Below are 14,110 nucleotides of genomic sequence, written 5' to 3' on the forward strand. Positions count from 1 at the left end.
CATCAGATTGTTAGTACAGCGGCTCCGACCTGAGCTGTCAGTTTTTTTTCATTCAACCCGCTGGGTTGAAAACATCTTCCCGGCTATACACAATTACTATAGAGGCTTTGTTTCCTGATAGTCTATGTCAGCAATACTTAAAGTGGTTGTAAACCTCAGAAAAATAAATATGATAAAGCATATCCCTCACAGGGAGATGCAAACTGTGGCCCTCCAGCTGTTGCAAAACTACAAGTCCCATCATGCCTCTGCCTCTAGATGTCTTGTTTGTGGCTGTCAAAGTCTTGCTGTGCATCATGGTACTTGTAGTTCTGCAACATCTGGAGGGCCAGTTTGCAGATCCCTGCTCTACAGGGTGTACTTAATTAACCACTTTAGGACTGGAAGAATTTGCCCCCTTATTGACCAGGCCCTATTTTGCAATTCGGAACTGCGTTACTTTAACGGACAATTGCGCGGTCATGCAATGCTGTACCCAAATTAAATTTACATTCTTTTTTCCCCACAAATAGAGCTTTCTTTTGGTGGTATTTGATCACCTGTACGATTTTTATTTTTTGCGCTATAAACAAAAAAAAAAAAAAAGGAGCGACCATTTTGAAAAAAAAAATAATAATATTTTTCACATTCTGCTATATGACATTCTCCAAATAAATAAATAAAAAATTTAAGATTTTTTAACATTTTAGGCCAATTTGTTTTCTGCTACATATTTTTGATAAAAAAAAAAAAAAAACAATATGCGTATTTTGATTGGTTTGCGCATAAGTTATCGTGTCTACTAACTACGGGAAAGATTTATGCCATTTTTCTTTTTTACTAGTAATGGCGGCAATCTGCGATTTTTTAATGGACTGCTACATTGTGGCGGACAGATCGGATACCTAACTGACATTTTTGACACTTTTGGGGGTATCAGTGACATTACTACAGTAATCAGTGCTAAAAATATGCACTGTTACTGTAATAATGACACTGGCAGGGAAGGGGTTAACACTATGGGTGACCAAGGGGTTAAATGTGAGCCTAGGGGAGTGATTCTAACTGTGGGGGGGCGTGGCTTCTGAAATGACCATAGAGACATGTGATCCTACATAGAAGGATCACATGATCTCTATGATCATATTTCCGGGAGAAGGACGGTCGGCTGTGTTTACTCAGCGGGGAGCGATCGATATTGCCAAGCAGCAATCGGAGCTACCTGACACACGCATCGGCTTTCCCGCTGACGAGTGGGGACTGGAGCGCGCCGGCTGTGGCGCGCGCTCGCCCCCAAGCCTCCCGAGAACGAGAAAAGTAGCCATACGTCGTTCTGCCTGTAGGTGCCAGCTTGCCGCTGTAAATATAACGTAAGCGGTCGGCAACTGGTTAAGAACACTAAAAGGTTGATTTACTAAAACGGGATAGTGCAAAAAACTGGTGCACCCCAGATTTTTCATCAAAGTGTAAAAGCAAAGCTCCACCCCAAAAGGGGAAACTCTGCTTATCTGCCTCCTCCCCCCCTCCGCTGCCTCATTTGGCACCTTTTGGGGAAGAGCGGGTATCTGTTTTTGATTTGCCCCCCTCCCCCCCCCCGCAGCCTTCTGGGACACTGCACAGGTCGCAAAAGACTGTGGCCCATTCACAAAGCGCAGCGCCCTTTGCAAAGGCTTCACTGCCGGCATCCCTTAGTCAGGATAGCAGCGCCAGCATCCGATTGAAGAATCAGCTTGGATGAGGACACCGCTGGATGCCTGGACAGGTAAGTACCCTACTATTAACAGTCAACAGCTACAGTATTTGTAGCTGCTACCTTAATTTTTTTTTTTTTTTTTGGGGGGGGGGGGGGGGCGGGAGCCTGGAGCTCCACTTTAATTGCACAAGCTGCATTTAGAAGCAGATTGGCTACCATGCACAGCTGCACTAGGTTTTGCACTCTCCAGTTTTAGTAAATCAACTCTTAGGCCCTCGCTCACAGTCACACCGGTGCGATTTGTCATGTGATTTGACAGTTCCAACATCCCATTGCCAGCAATGGAACCAACTATGTTCACAGTAACTTTCAAAAAAGGTTCCTGCGCTACGTTTGCCAGTGTCATCATTACAGTAACTATGCAAATTTTTCGTGTTTGGGTTTGGTACCTCAGGCCATAAAAAAGTGGGGACTTTAAGGGCAAAGTAACAAAGAATAAATTGAGATAAAAGGTAATAAAAATAAAGTTTTGTTTGCTGTATTAATAACAAAATATATATACAGTGAAAACGATAATTGTGAGGGGCTATAGACCCCTAGGTGAGGAGAAGTGATTAAGTATAGAATAGTGACAGGTGTGAAAGTTGTGACTTTTCATTGGGAAACTTCTCTATGAGAGCAGAGAGTTTCTCCTGCGTTCGCGTCCCAACGCGTTTCGGCTCTCCCTGGAGCCTTTTTCAAGGGTACAAGTCACAATTTATTCATTATTTTCTTGCCATGTGTGGTGGTGTTGATCCCTCTGGAGCAACGAGAGCCTGAGCCGTATAGCGGACTATGTTGTTATTGGTGGCCGCCACTTGTTCAATCTTTACTTCAGATTGTCCCATCAAATAGTCCTCTGGTGCGTGGTGTATTGTCCCCTGGTCGGAACTTGGTATGTCCAACCTTGTGGGATTCCTTGCGGTATGTGAACCTCTTTATGCCGCAGGGATGATATATATATATATATATATATATACACACACACACACATATATATATATATATGTCCAGATCCCAGGCTGTGTATCCTGCCACGGTGGATCACTTGCTTTGGCCAATTGTTCTGGTGCGCCCTCTCAAGGGTTGTTAAAGGTATAGCTGATTCTTTTGATTTGCTGGGCTGTATGTGGCTTCTTCGGTCCTCTCACCTCCCTGGTAGCTGGGGAATGAGGAAATAAGGATCAAAAACCCCCAGAAACTATGCAAATTTTTAGCACTGATTACTGTAGTAATGTCACTGATCCCCCCAAAAGTGTCAAAAATGTCAGTTAGGTGTCCGTTCTGCCGCAATGTCGCAGCCCAGCTAAAAATCGCTGATTCCCGCCATTACTAGTAAAAAAAAATAAAAATAAATTTTTATATATATATATATATATATATATATATATATGTATATATATATATATATATATATATATATATATTAAAAATGACATAAAATCTTTCCCCTAGTTTTGTAGACGCGATAACTTTTGTGCAAACCAATCAATATACAATTATTGAGATTTTTTTTTTTACCAAAAATATGTAGCAGAATACATATTGGCCTAAAATGATAAAAAAAAAAAAATGATTTTTTTGGGAATGTTTTATAGCAGAAAGTAAAATATATTGTTTTTTTTTTCCAGAATTCTCTCTTTTTTGTTTATAGTACAAAAAATAAAAAATTGCAGAGGTGATCAAATACCACCAAAAAAAAAAGCTCTATTTGTGGGGAAAAAGGGAATTTTATTTGGGTACAATGTCGCACGACCGCGCAATTGTCAGTTAAAGTAACGCAGTACCATATCGCAAAAAATGGCCTGGTCATTAAGGGGTAAAATCTTCTTGTCCAGAAGTGGTTAAAGAGGAAGTAAAGTCTTGAACAAAAAAATATTTTTTGTTTACCTGCAAAGTAAATGCATAATGTGCTAGTATGCAACGCATACTAGCACATTACGTGACACTTACCTGCAAACAAAGCCTGCGTCGTCCCCGCTGGTAGCCACATCCATCTTCCCCCGTCTTCCTTCTGGGTCTGCGGACTTTGGCTGTGCTACTGACCGGAGCCGCCGGTCACGGCACAGGGCTCTGAAGAAACGGCATGGGCAGCCGTGCCTTCAGAGCGCATGCACCTATGATGTCATTGGCTGCATGCAATGTAAATATCTTTTAAAACGGTGCAAGTTTAAGAGATATTTACAGTACCTATAGGTATGTGTATGATAAGGCTTGCCTATAGGTACAAACAGTACCCGGGAGTATAAAACCACTTTTAAGGTCTCCATCGACTACTGTACATCCTTCCCATCACAGTTCCTGCTACCCTTCCAAGTTGGCTATCCATACACACAAAAATTAGATAGCACAAACAAAATTGCAGCTGAAATTTTCTTTTTTGTTGAAAATCGCAAACCAATCAAATACATAAAACCTAATACAAAATCTCTGTACTAAGGTAGTCAATGACCTGTAGGATATGATGGACTGCTAGGGCTAATTCACACCACATAGCTATCAAATTGGTGGTAGTGTTCATACAGCCGCTGCATCCCAAATTAGATGAATGGAACTGCCTGCATGCAGATGTATGCAACACCTGGGCATCCTGTGCAGGGAAAAAAAAAAAAATAATAAATTTTTGACTTATCGTAAAATCCATTTCTCTGCGTTCATTGACGGACACAGCTCTTCAGGATTCTTGAACCATTATACTGCCTCCTACAGGAGTAGGACACTAGGCAGAAAAATAACTTGACTATGCCTATGGGCAGCCCCTGGTGGTATACTCCCCCCTCTCTGCTATAGGTCCCCCTCTCTGCTATTTGTTACAAGCAGTGTCAGAAGTATTACAACTCCATAGAGGGGTGGATGCCATGTCAATCAATGAATGCAGGGAAATGGATTTTACGGTATGTCAAAAATCACATTTTCTCTTGTTCATTGACGGACACAGCTCTTCAGGATTGGGACCATTGGGACGCTTTTGGGACCATTGGGACGCCCCAAAAGCATGAAGGGTGGGACAACAACAAAAACCCCCAACAGTAGCCAACCAGGTAACAGGAGTTCAAAAAAATAAATAAGAAAACAACTGGAGCCCAACCTGAACAATACACCCCAAAGAGGGAACAGACACTCTAAACAGCAGCCTGCAAAACATTGCAGCTAAAAGGAAGCATCCGCAGATGCCAACATATCCACTTTATAGAATTCAGTGAAAGTGTGCAAAGATGACCAAGTGGCCGCCTTGCAAACCTGCGCTACTGATGCCTAATGACGGAAGGCCCAAGAAGCACTGAGCACCCGAGTAGAGTGCCCAGTTACAGGAAAGGAGGAACCTGACTGAGTCACTGTCTGTCTATACCATCTTAAAATGATCTCAGAAAAAGTTGACAGCCCTTTTCTTGGTCCATCCGTGAGCACAAACAGCGAGTAGGACCTTCGAAAAGACTCCGTAGCGGCCAGATACACCTAAATTGCCCGAACGTCATCCAGGGCATGCAACACAAATTCCTTAGGATGTTTGGGTCTGTGACACAGGGAAGGCAACACAATATCTTCATTCAAATGGAAAGCAGAGACTACTTCAGGAAGGAACGATGGCACTACTTCAGGAAGGAACGATGGCCGTGGATGCAGGGCCACCTTCGCCCTGTGAACCACTAGATAGAACGACAAGACAAAGCCGCCAAATCTGACACCCTGCAAGCAGAGGTGATAACCACCAAAAAAGCCACCTTCGTGACAGCGCAGGTAAAGGGAGGTTTTTGAAAAACCGAAAGAACCAGGTTCAAAACCCACGGTAGCAGAGGAGAATGTACAGGCGGAGTAAAATGACGAACCCCTTGAAGGTAGGTACGCACCAATGAATGGGAAGCCAAAAGGTCTTTGAAAAAGACTGCCAAGGCAGACACTTGGGCTTTCACGGTGCTCAAAGCCAGTTTCTGATCAACACCTAGTTGAAGAAAGGCCAGAATTTAAACCACCGAAAAGGAACGCGGATGAACTCCCCGAACCGCACACCAGGAAATGTACGCCTTCCACGTCCGATGATAAAGCTTATAAAACCTAGATTTTCTCGCCTTTAACATGGTTGGAATCACCGAGTCAGACAAGCCCCTGTCCTCTCAAGCAGATGGAAGATCTGCTCTTGAGACAACAAATTGTCCCTGAGGGGAAACCTCCAGGGGACCTCGGGGACCAGCAGGTCTGTGTACCTAGACCGGCGAGGCCAGTCCTGAGCCACCTGAAAGACCGGAAACCCCTTTGGCCTCAATCCTGCGTAGAAGGCGCGGAAGAAGCTGGAGTGGAGGAAAGGCATAAATCAGATGGTACCAGTTCCATGGAGCCACCAGAGTGTCCGTGGTGTCTGCCAGAGGATCCCGTAACCTGGCCATGAACCTTGGCACCTTTATGTGAAGCCAAAATGCCAAAAGATCCACTTCGGGAGTGCCCCACCACAGACAAATCCGATGAAACACATTCGGATGAAGGGACCATTTCTCCTGGTCCAACGCCTGATGACTAATGTAATACGCCTGCCAATTTCCCACACTGGAAATATGCATGGCAGAGAGGGCCGGAACGAACTGTTCTGCCCACTGGAGAATGCCGGACACCTCCAGGGCTGCTAATACACTCTCTGTGACACCCTGGTGATTCACATAAGCCATGGCCGTGCCGTTGTCCAACTGAATCCGCACTGGGAGCCCCCCCCGGAGCTGCTCCGTACAATGATCCCGGCAGCCGGATAGTTCCAACGTCCAACAGTTCTGGGCACAGTTCAGCCCCAGGACCCCTCCCCACCTGGACAGGCAGGCATCTGTCGTGACCACTGTCCAGTACAAGGGGAGAAAGAACTTGCCCTGTAGCATAACCAGGGAGCGCAGCTATAAGACCAGAGAACAGTTTGTCGTCCGACTCAGAGAAATTACATTTGGGACACTTGTCCCATTTGACCAAAATCCCCTTTTGAAGGAGTCTCGTGTAGAACTGTGCAGACGGAACCGCCTCGAAGGTGGACATCGAAAGTGCACGCCCGAAGGGACAACCACTTGTGGGCTAGCAACAGTTGAATCGCAGAATGCAACTTCTGCAACTTTTCCAGAGGAAGGAACACTCCGGCTAGAGCTAAATCCAGAGTTGGCCCCAGATAATCCAATCTCCTGGTCGGACCAGGACAGACTTCTGAAAATTCAAAAGCCAACCTATCTCTCACAATGTCTGGAGAGTCATTTCCACATCGGCCGCCAGAGCCTCTGCTCGCAAGAGGAGGTCGTCAAGGTACCCCAGCACAGCAATCCCCTGCTGACGCAGCAATGCTAAGGACTGGGGCCAACACTTTCATGAAGAACCGAGGAGCAGAGGCTAGACCAAATGGTAATGCCCCAAAGTGATAGTGCTCCTTTCTCACAGTGAATTGGAGGAAAAGCTGATGGCAGGTTCAAATTGGAATGTGCAGGGAGGCATCTTGACGTCTAAAGAAGCCAGGGAACCCCCTTGATGCAAAGATGCCACCACCATCCGAAAGGACTCCACCCTGAATTATTGCACCCACACAAAACGGTTCAGGGCCTTGAGGTCCAGAATAAGACGAACATGCCCTCCTTCCTGGGAATCATGAAAGGGTAAGAATAAAACCTCCAAAAACCTTCTGACACCGGAACCAGGATGATCACGCCCTGGGACAAAAAACCAGATACAATCACCTTTTGGACCCACGGGTCGCTGACCCAGAAGGTCCACGACCCTGGGAGCAGCAAAGACATTCCCCCACCCCAGACATTGATGGGGGGGGGGGCAAACCTGCATGCCAAAGGGGCCTTGTCAGCAGGTCTGGAAAAGCCTGCACGCCGATTGCCAGACCCAGGCAGCTAGAAAACTCCCGAAGAGGCTGTGGGGGGGGCTTGGATTTTTTTCTCAAGTCCCTGAGGGACAAAAAACCTTCTTGAGGGCTGAAAAGGAAGTCCTACGCCACCAGCAAGGCACCTTCCCATTCCCAGACTGTGGAAGGAAGGTACTCTTACCCCCCATCAGACTCCTAATGAGGTCATCCAGGGAAGCCTCAAACAGGCACACACCCTGAAAAGACAATTCAGTCAGGGCCCTCTTGGAGGTTTGATCCGCAGACCAACAATTCAGCCACAAAATACGTCTAAGGACCACTGCCGAGACAGATAGCTTAGAGACTCACGGGAACTGCATCCAATGATGCATTGCAGACAAACTGCAGACCCTGGACCAACCGATTTGCCAGTTTGCCATAGACAGGGGGAAACTGGCAACCCCCCCATGGCCAGATGCTAAAGGGTCGCCCACGCCGTCAGTGTCTGAGACTCGAGAGCGGAGGCCAAAACAGGCCGCAATAAGGCACCAGGGTGTGGGTGACAGGACAGATATGTCCACAGCAGCCTCGGCTGCATCCTCCAACATAAATGGCTCCTGCACTGATGCAATCAGTGCATCTACCAGTGCCTTTCTGTGCGGTGCAGAAGCCATGGAGAAATCATCCTCACTGTCTGATGGGTCAGGGAAACGTGGACTCAGACCCTGTAGGGTGGTCCCATCCGTAGCGACCGAACCAGATGCAGGATCTGATGAGGACAGGAGAGGGCGGGGGGCGCATTTGCTAAGCCAACGGCATCGCGACTCAAGCCTCCACAGGGGGGGTCCCCCGCGGGTGCCCTTCCCAGGAGGCAGACAATGGAAGGGAAGACCTGCGAACAGGCTATTCACATAGTACTACTAGGAAAGGCAGATGTTCCACATTACCATGGCAGCTAAATCTGCCTGGGACCCCGTTTGCTCTCACCTCCGCCCCCCCCCCCCCCCAGAGCCACCCTACCAGAAGGGGATGGCCTAGCAGGCCACAAAGCAGCGGCCTACAATTCTTTGGCCGCTCGACCTGAGGGACCATAAAGCCTACAGTTTCGGCCGCGAGAGCACGATTTGCAGGGAACCTGCAACCAGCCAGGGGAGCGGAGGGGAGACTGGTGTCCCAGGGCACAATAGTGGCTTCAGCCACCGCAAATGGGGCCGCCCCATACAAGGTTCAGTTAGTAGGCTGTGGCCTAAATTTTAGGCCTGTCTGACCGCGTGGTACTCAGACCCGCAAATACAGGGCCACCCGCTCCCCAGGCCCACCAGCTGTCCCAAGGTGACCCAAAAAAAGAAGACCACCAACCCCATAGCAGGCCCACCGAGGGCAACAGGGGTACAGCGTGCTTACAGGCACCAAGCCCAGGGGCACCCACAGTCTGGGCACCAGCCACCCACCCCTCATGAGCACAGGCAGACAATGCCACCCAGGGAGGGGGGGTGAGGAAAGAGAACCCCAGAGTGACTGCAAACCCTAGAGAGTACCCGCGCCCCACACCGCATCTTGGAAGAGAGGGGGCCCTTACTTATCAATCCAGCGAAGCGTGCGGGTAACACTCTCAAGACAGGAACCTCCTCGCCACCGAAGTGGGGGAGCTGTCGGCCAGAAGAGACCCGGTCGTATGCGACCTTGCGAGACGTTTAACTCCAGTGGAGATATGTCGCAACCGACCGATTGTGCAGCTACGGTCCGCGCACGCTCACTGCCCAGACTGGGGTGACCACTGGATCTAGATTATCCAGCCTCTCACCCAGTCTGGGAGTCGATTGTAGATCTCGCAAGGAAAAAAAAAAAAATTGAAGAAAAAAAGCCATTTAAAAAGAAATAAATTGCCAGGACCTGAGATCTCAGCAAGGAACTAGGTCCTTACTTCGGACTAGGCAGAAAAAAAAAAAAAACTGAGGACCTAAAGCAGAGAGGGGGACTATACCACCAGAGACTGCCAATAGGTGTAGTCAAGTTCTTTCTTCTGCCTAGTGTCTTACTCCTGTAGGGGGCAGTATAACCCAATGGTTTAAGAATCCTGAAGAGCTGTGTTCGTCAATAAATGAAAGAAAAATAGGGCCCTCACATAGGTGTACATTTAAAGTGGAAATATAATCCCCTTGGCTCCAGCGATGCTGCTTCCTTGAGCTCCCTACCGGCCGCTGACATCTTCGAGCAGCCAGCTTCCAGGAATCGTGTGTCCGCTTCATTCATTGCCTGGGCCAATATGATGTGACTCCCAGACATGTGCATGTGTGGCTCACTGTACAGGGGCGTATTGACAGGTAGGTAACTTAGCACAGTGGCTAATTGAATACTTTGTCCACCTAGCAGCACTGGGGTCATTGGTTCAAATCCCAACAACAGAGCCTGCGTGGGTTTCCTCTGGGTACTCTGGTTTCCTCCTACACTCCAAAGACATGCTGGTAGGTTAATTGGCTCTAGGATGTGTATGTATGAATGCGAGTTAGGGACCTTAGATTGTAGGCTCCTTGAGGGTAGGGACTGATGTGAATGAATACATATATGTAAAGCGCTGCGTTAATTGAGAGCACTAAAGAAGTACCAGAAAAAAAATAAAAAATAATGCAGAAGACAAAGCAGGTTTTTTCTGCATTAAAACTCCTGCCTGTTTGTCCACTTTACATAACGTTCCAATTTAAATATACCCAGAGGCGTAACTAGAGCCTTCAGGGTCCCGATGCAAGAAACCATGAAGGGCCCCCCCAGATCCCTGGCCGGGGCCCTTCCCTTCAAGCCCAGGGCTCTTCCCACTAATCCTGGGGCTCTTTATTCTCGTTGCATGGCCTTTTATTACGGTCCCGCAGCAGGATCCTTTCACAAGTTCTGCAGTGGGCTCCCTTCCTGCAATCTTGGGGCCTCCCCACAGTGGTGCAATGCCAGGGCCCGGTCGCAAGTGTGACTTTTGCAATCCTGGAAGTTCACCCACTGGTTTGCTACTGGGCCCCCTGGAGCATGGGGCCCGGTAGCAATCGCAACCCCTGCAACCCCTGTAGTTACGTCCCTGAATATACCCTTGTGAATGAGGCTATGGATCAAAAACAAGGAGCAATTGCTACCTGAGGAAGGGGTCCACCGCGACCCCCATTTGTTGCTCATTTGTGGTAGTGAATAGATGGGCCGAACACGCAGCAGAACTCCAGAATGAGTACCCCATATTCATTCACATGGGGGGCAGGATCTGGGGACCCCTGGTTAAAAGGGGGCTTCTAGATTCCGATGGGCCCCCTGCCCTCAGAACCTCACAACCACAGTCCAGGGTTGTGGGGAAGAGACCCTTGTCCACATCAACATGGGGACAAGGTGCTTTGGAGTGGGGGGGGGGCAGAGCCCCCCGCTCCAAAGCACCCACCACCCCATGTTTAATGCATGTGACCTGGTATGGTTCAGGAGAGGAGCACTCCCCCCCCCCCCCTTTCCTGACCTGCCAGGCTGCAAGCTCGGATAAGGGTCTTGTATGAATTTTGGAAGGACCCCACGCATCTTTTTTGCAAAAGGCCTCGATGGTAAGGTTTGTCTTTTTGCTGATGACACAAAGATATGTAACAGGGTTGATGTTCCTGGAGGGAAACGCCAAATGGAAAAGGATTTAGGAAAACTAGAAGAATGGTCAGAACTCTGGCAACTGAAATTTAATGTGGATAAGTGCAAGATAATGCACCTGGGGAAAGGGATTTAGGAGTAATTATTTCAGAAGACTTAAAAGGTGGGAAGACAATGTAATAGAGCAGCACGAAATGCCAGCAGAATGCTTGGATGTATAGGGAGAGGTATAAGCAGTAGAAAGAGAGAAGTGCTTATGCCGCTGTACAGAACACTGGTGAGACCTCACTTGGAGTATTGTGCTCAGTACTGGAGGCAATATCTCCAGAAGGATATAGATACTCTAGAGAGAGTTCAGAGAAGAGCTACTAAACTAGTACATGGATTGCAGGAAAAAACTTACCAGGAAAGGTTAAAGGACCTTAACATGTATAGCTTGGAAGAAAGAAGAGACAGAGGGGATATGATAGAAACTTTTAAATACATAAAGGGAATCAACTCGGTAAAGGAGGAGAGCATATTTAAAAGAAGAAAAACTACCACAAGAGGACACAGTTTTAAATTAGAGGGGCAAAGGTTTAAAAGTAATATGAGGAAGTATTACTTTACTGAGAGAGTAGTGGATGCATGGAATAACCTTCCTGCAGAAGTGGTAGCTGCAAATACAGTGAAGGAGTTTAAGCATGCATGGGATAGGCATAAGGCTATCCTTCATATAAGATAGGGCCAGGGACTATTCATAGGATTCAGATATATTGGGCAGACTAGATGGGCCAAATGGTTCTTATCTGCCGACACATTCTATGTTTCTATCTTTTTTTTTTTTTTTTTTTTGGAATGGGGTTTCCCTTAAAATCCATACCAGACCCGAAGGGCCTAGTACTTTTGGGGAGGGGGGGGGGGGAACCCACGCCGGTTTTGACTGTTTTTTCCTTTTTAATTCAGCTGTCAGCGGGGAAGCCCGTTGACAGCTGATGACTCTTCGGTTGTTAAGGACGCCACAGCCGGCTTCCTGGCCCCGTTTAACAGCCAGCTTTTACTGCGCCTTGATTGGGCGCAGAATGCACTGTGCAGTGCGCAGTGGGAACACCCTGCAAATTCATGTGTTCCCTGAACAGGGCGATGTTCGGCCCGAACTCATGCTTGAGCCGAACGGTTCGCCCAACACTACTTAAGTGCTGGGTTTTCCTGTACATGATCAGAGAATTTGTGATCTATCTGCCCTGTGTGCACTTTACTGCAGAGGTAATGTGTGGTTTGGAAAAATTCAGCATGTATGCATTTTTTTTCCACACAAAAACGCATGTAAATTTCACATACATGCAACACAAGTAAAAAGTAAAAGAATATGGTGACAGAAAATAAATGAAAAATCAGTGGAAGTCATCCCAAAAAAAAAAAAAAAATGAAAAAAAAAACAGGCAAACGCATATTAGTAGGTAGGTAGGTGAGGTTGAATAAAGACCATAGTCCATCCAGTTCAACCTGTGTAGGTGTGTGTGGCCGTAATCATCTCTCATACCCCTGAATGTTTTTCTCCTTGAGATGTACGTCTAAAGCCCTGTACACACGTACCGAATGTCGGCCGAACGATCAGCCGTCTTTTGTCCGGTGCTGTCCTGTCGGTTGAAAAGTGCTAAAGACTGCACACGAGTTTTGTCGGCCAACAACAGCCGACTGCAGAAGTGATGCCATGTGCTGCACACCCGATTCTGTTCGGCCGAAAAGTCGCAGTCAGTTGTCGGAAGCATCATACTAACAAGCCGACAATCGGCCGATCGTTCGGCAGCCAAATATTTACGGCCGACAATCGCTACGTGTGTACGGGCCTTAAGAGTCTTTTGAAAGCCACCATACTTCCCGCAGAAACCACCTCTTGTGGTAGAGAATTCCACAATCTTGTAGCCCTAACAGTAAAGAATCCCCCCCCCCCACGTTGCCTGAGGTTAAAACGCTTCTCCTCCAATCGCATTGTATGCCCCCAAGTCCTCATGCAATCCTTTCGACTGAACAGCTTTTTTTCTATGCTGAGATCACCATTGAGATACCGTATTTATCGGCGTATAACACGCACTTTTTCCTCCTAAAAATGGAGGAAAAAGCAGCAGTGCGTGTTATACGCCGATATTAAAAAAAAAAAAAAAAAAACAAAAACAAAAAAAAAAAAAAAAAAACGGCCAGGAAGCATTGCCGAGAGCAGAAGGGGGCGGGCCGAACCGAGGAGAAGAGAGAACAAGCGAGCACAGTCATCGGAAGTCCCGCCTATGACAGACGTCACACGTCTCGGCAGAGGAGGCGGGACTTCGATGACTGCGCTCGCTCGTTCTCCCTTCTCCTCGGCTCGTCCCGCCCCCTTCTGCTCTTATGACAGCTCGTCCTTCCTTCTCGGCCCGGCCCGCCCCTTCTGCTCTCGGAGTCGGCGCTGCTTCCCGGTCTTTTTTAAAACAAATGAGGTCAGTTCCAATGGCGCTTGCGATGCTGCATATTTGGACATTTTGCTTGCGAGGTTGCTTATATGGACACTTGGTGGGCTGCATGTATGGACACTTGGTGGGCTGCATGTATGGACACTGCTGGTGGGCTGCATGTATGGACACTGCTGGTGGGCTGCATGTATGGACACTGCTGGTGGGCTGCATGTATGGACACTGCTGGTGGGCGGCATTCATGGACACTGCTGGTGGGCGGCATTCATGGACACTGCTGGTGGGTGGCATTCATTGACACTGCTGGTGGGCGGCATTCATTGACACTGCTGGTGGGCGGCATTCATTGACACTGGTGAGATATCATTTGATTAAAAAAAAAAAAAAAAAATGTTCTGAGTTCAAAGCTGTTTATGTTAAATTTAATTTTTTTCCTGAAATTTCTCTCCAAATATTGGGGTGCGTGTTATACGCCGGCGCGTGTTATACACCGATAAATACGGTATTTATAAATTGCTATTATGTCCCCTCTCAGGCGTCTCTTCTCCAGGGAGAATAAAT

General features: G+C 47.5%; 1 protein-coding gene and 1 long non-coding RNA gene across 3 annotated transcripts in view; one reads left to right on the forward strand and one right to left on the reverse strand.

The window, feature by feature from the left end:
• The window catches only part of LOC309554153, a 476,173-nt gene that overhangs the window by 154,676 nt on the left and 307,387 nt on the right, over window positions 1-14,110 (forward strand). The window lies entirely within an intron of this gene.
• Window positions 1-14,110, reverse strand: part of MANSC1 (MANSC domain containing 1) — a 60,084-nt gene that overhangs the window by 13,715 nt on the left and 32,259 nt on the right. The window lies entirely within an intron of this gene.

Source organism: Pelophylax lessonae (assembly GCF_965119305.1).
Source record: "Pelophylax lessonae genome assembly, chromosome: 4".
NCBI classification, from domain to species: Eukaryota; Metazoa; Chordata; class Amphibia; order Anura; family Ranidae; genus Pelophylax; species Pelophylax lessonae.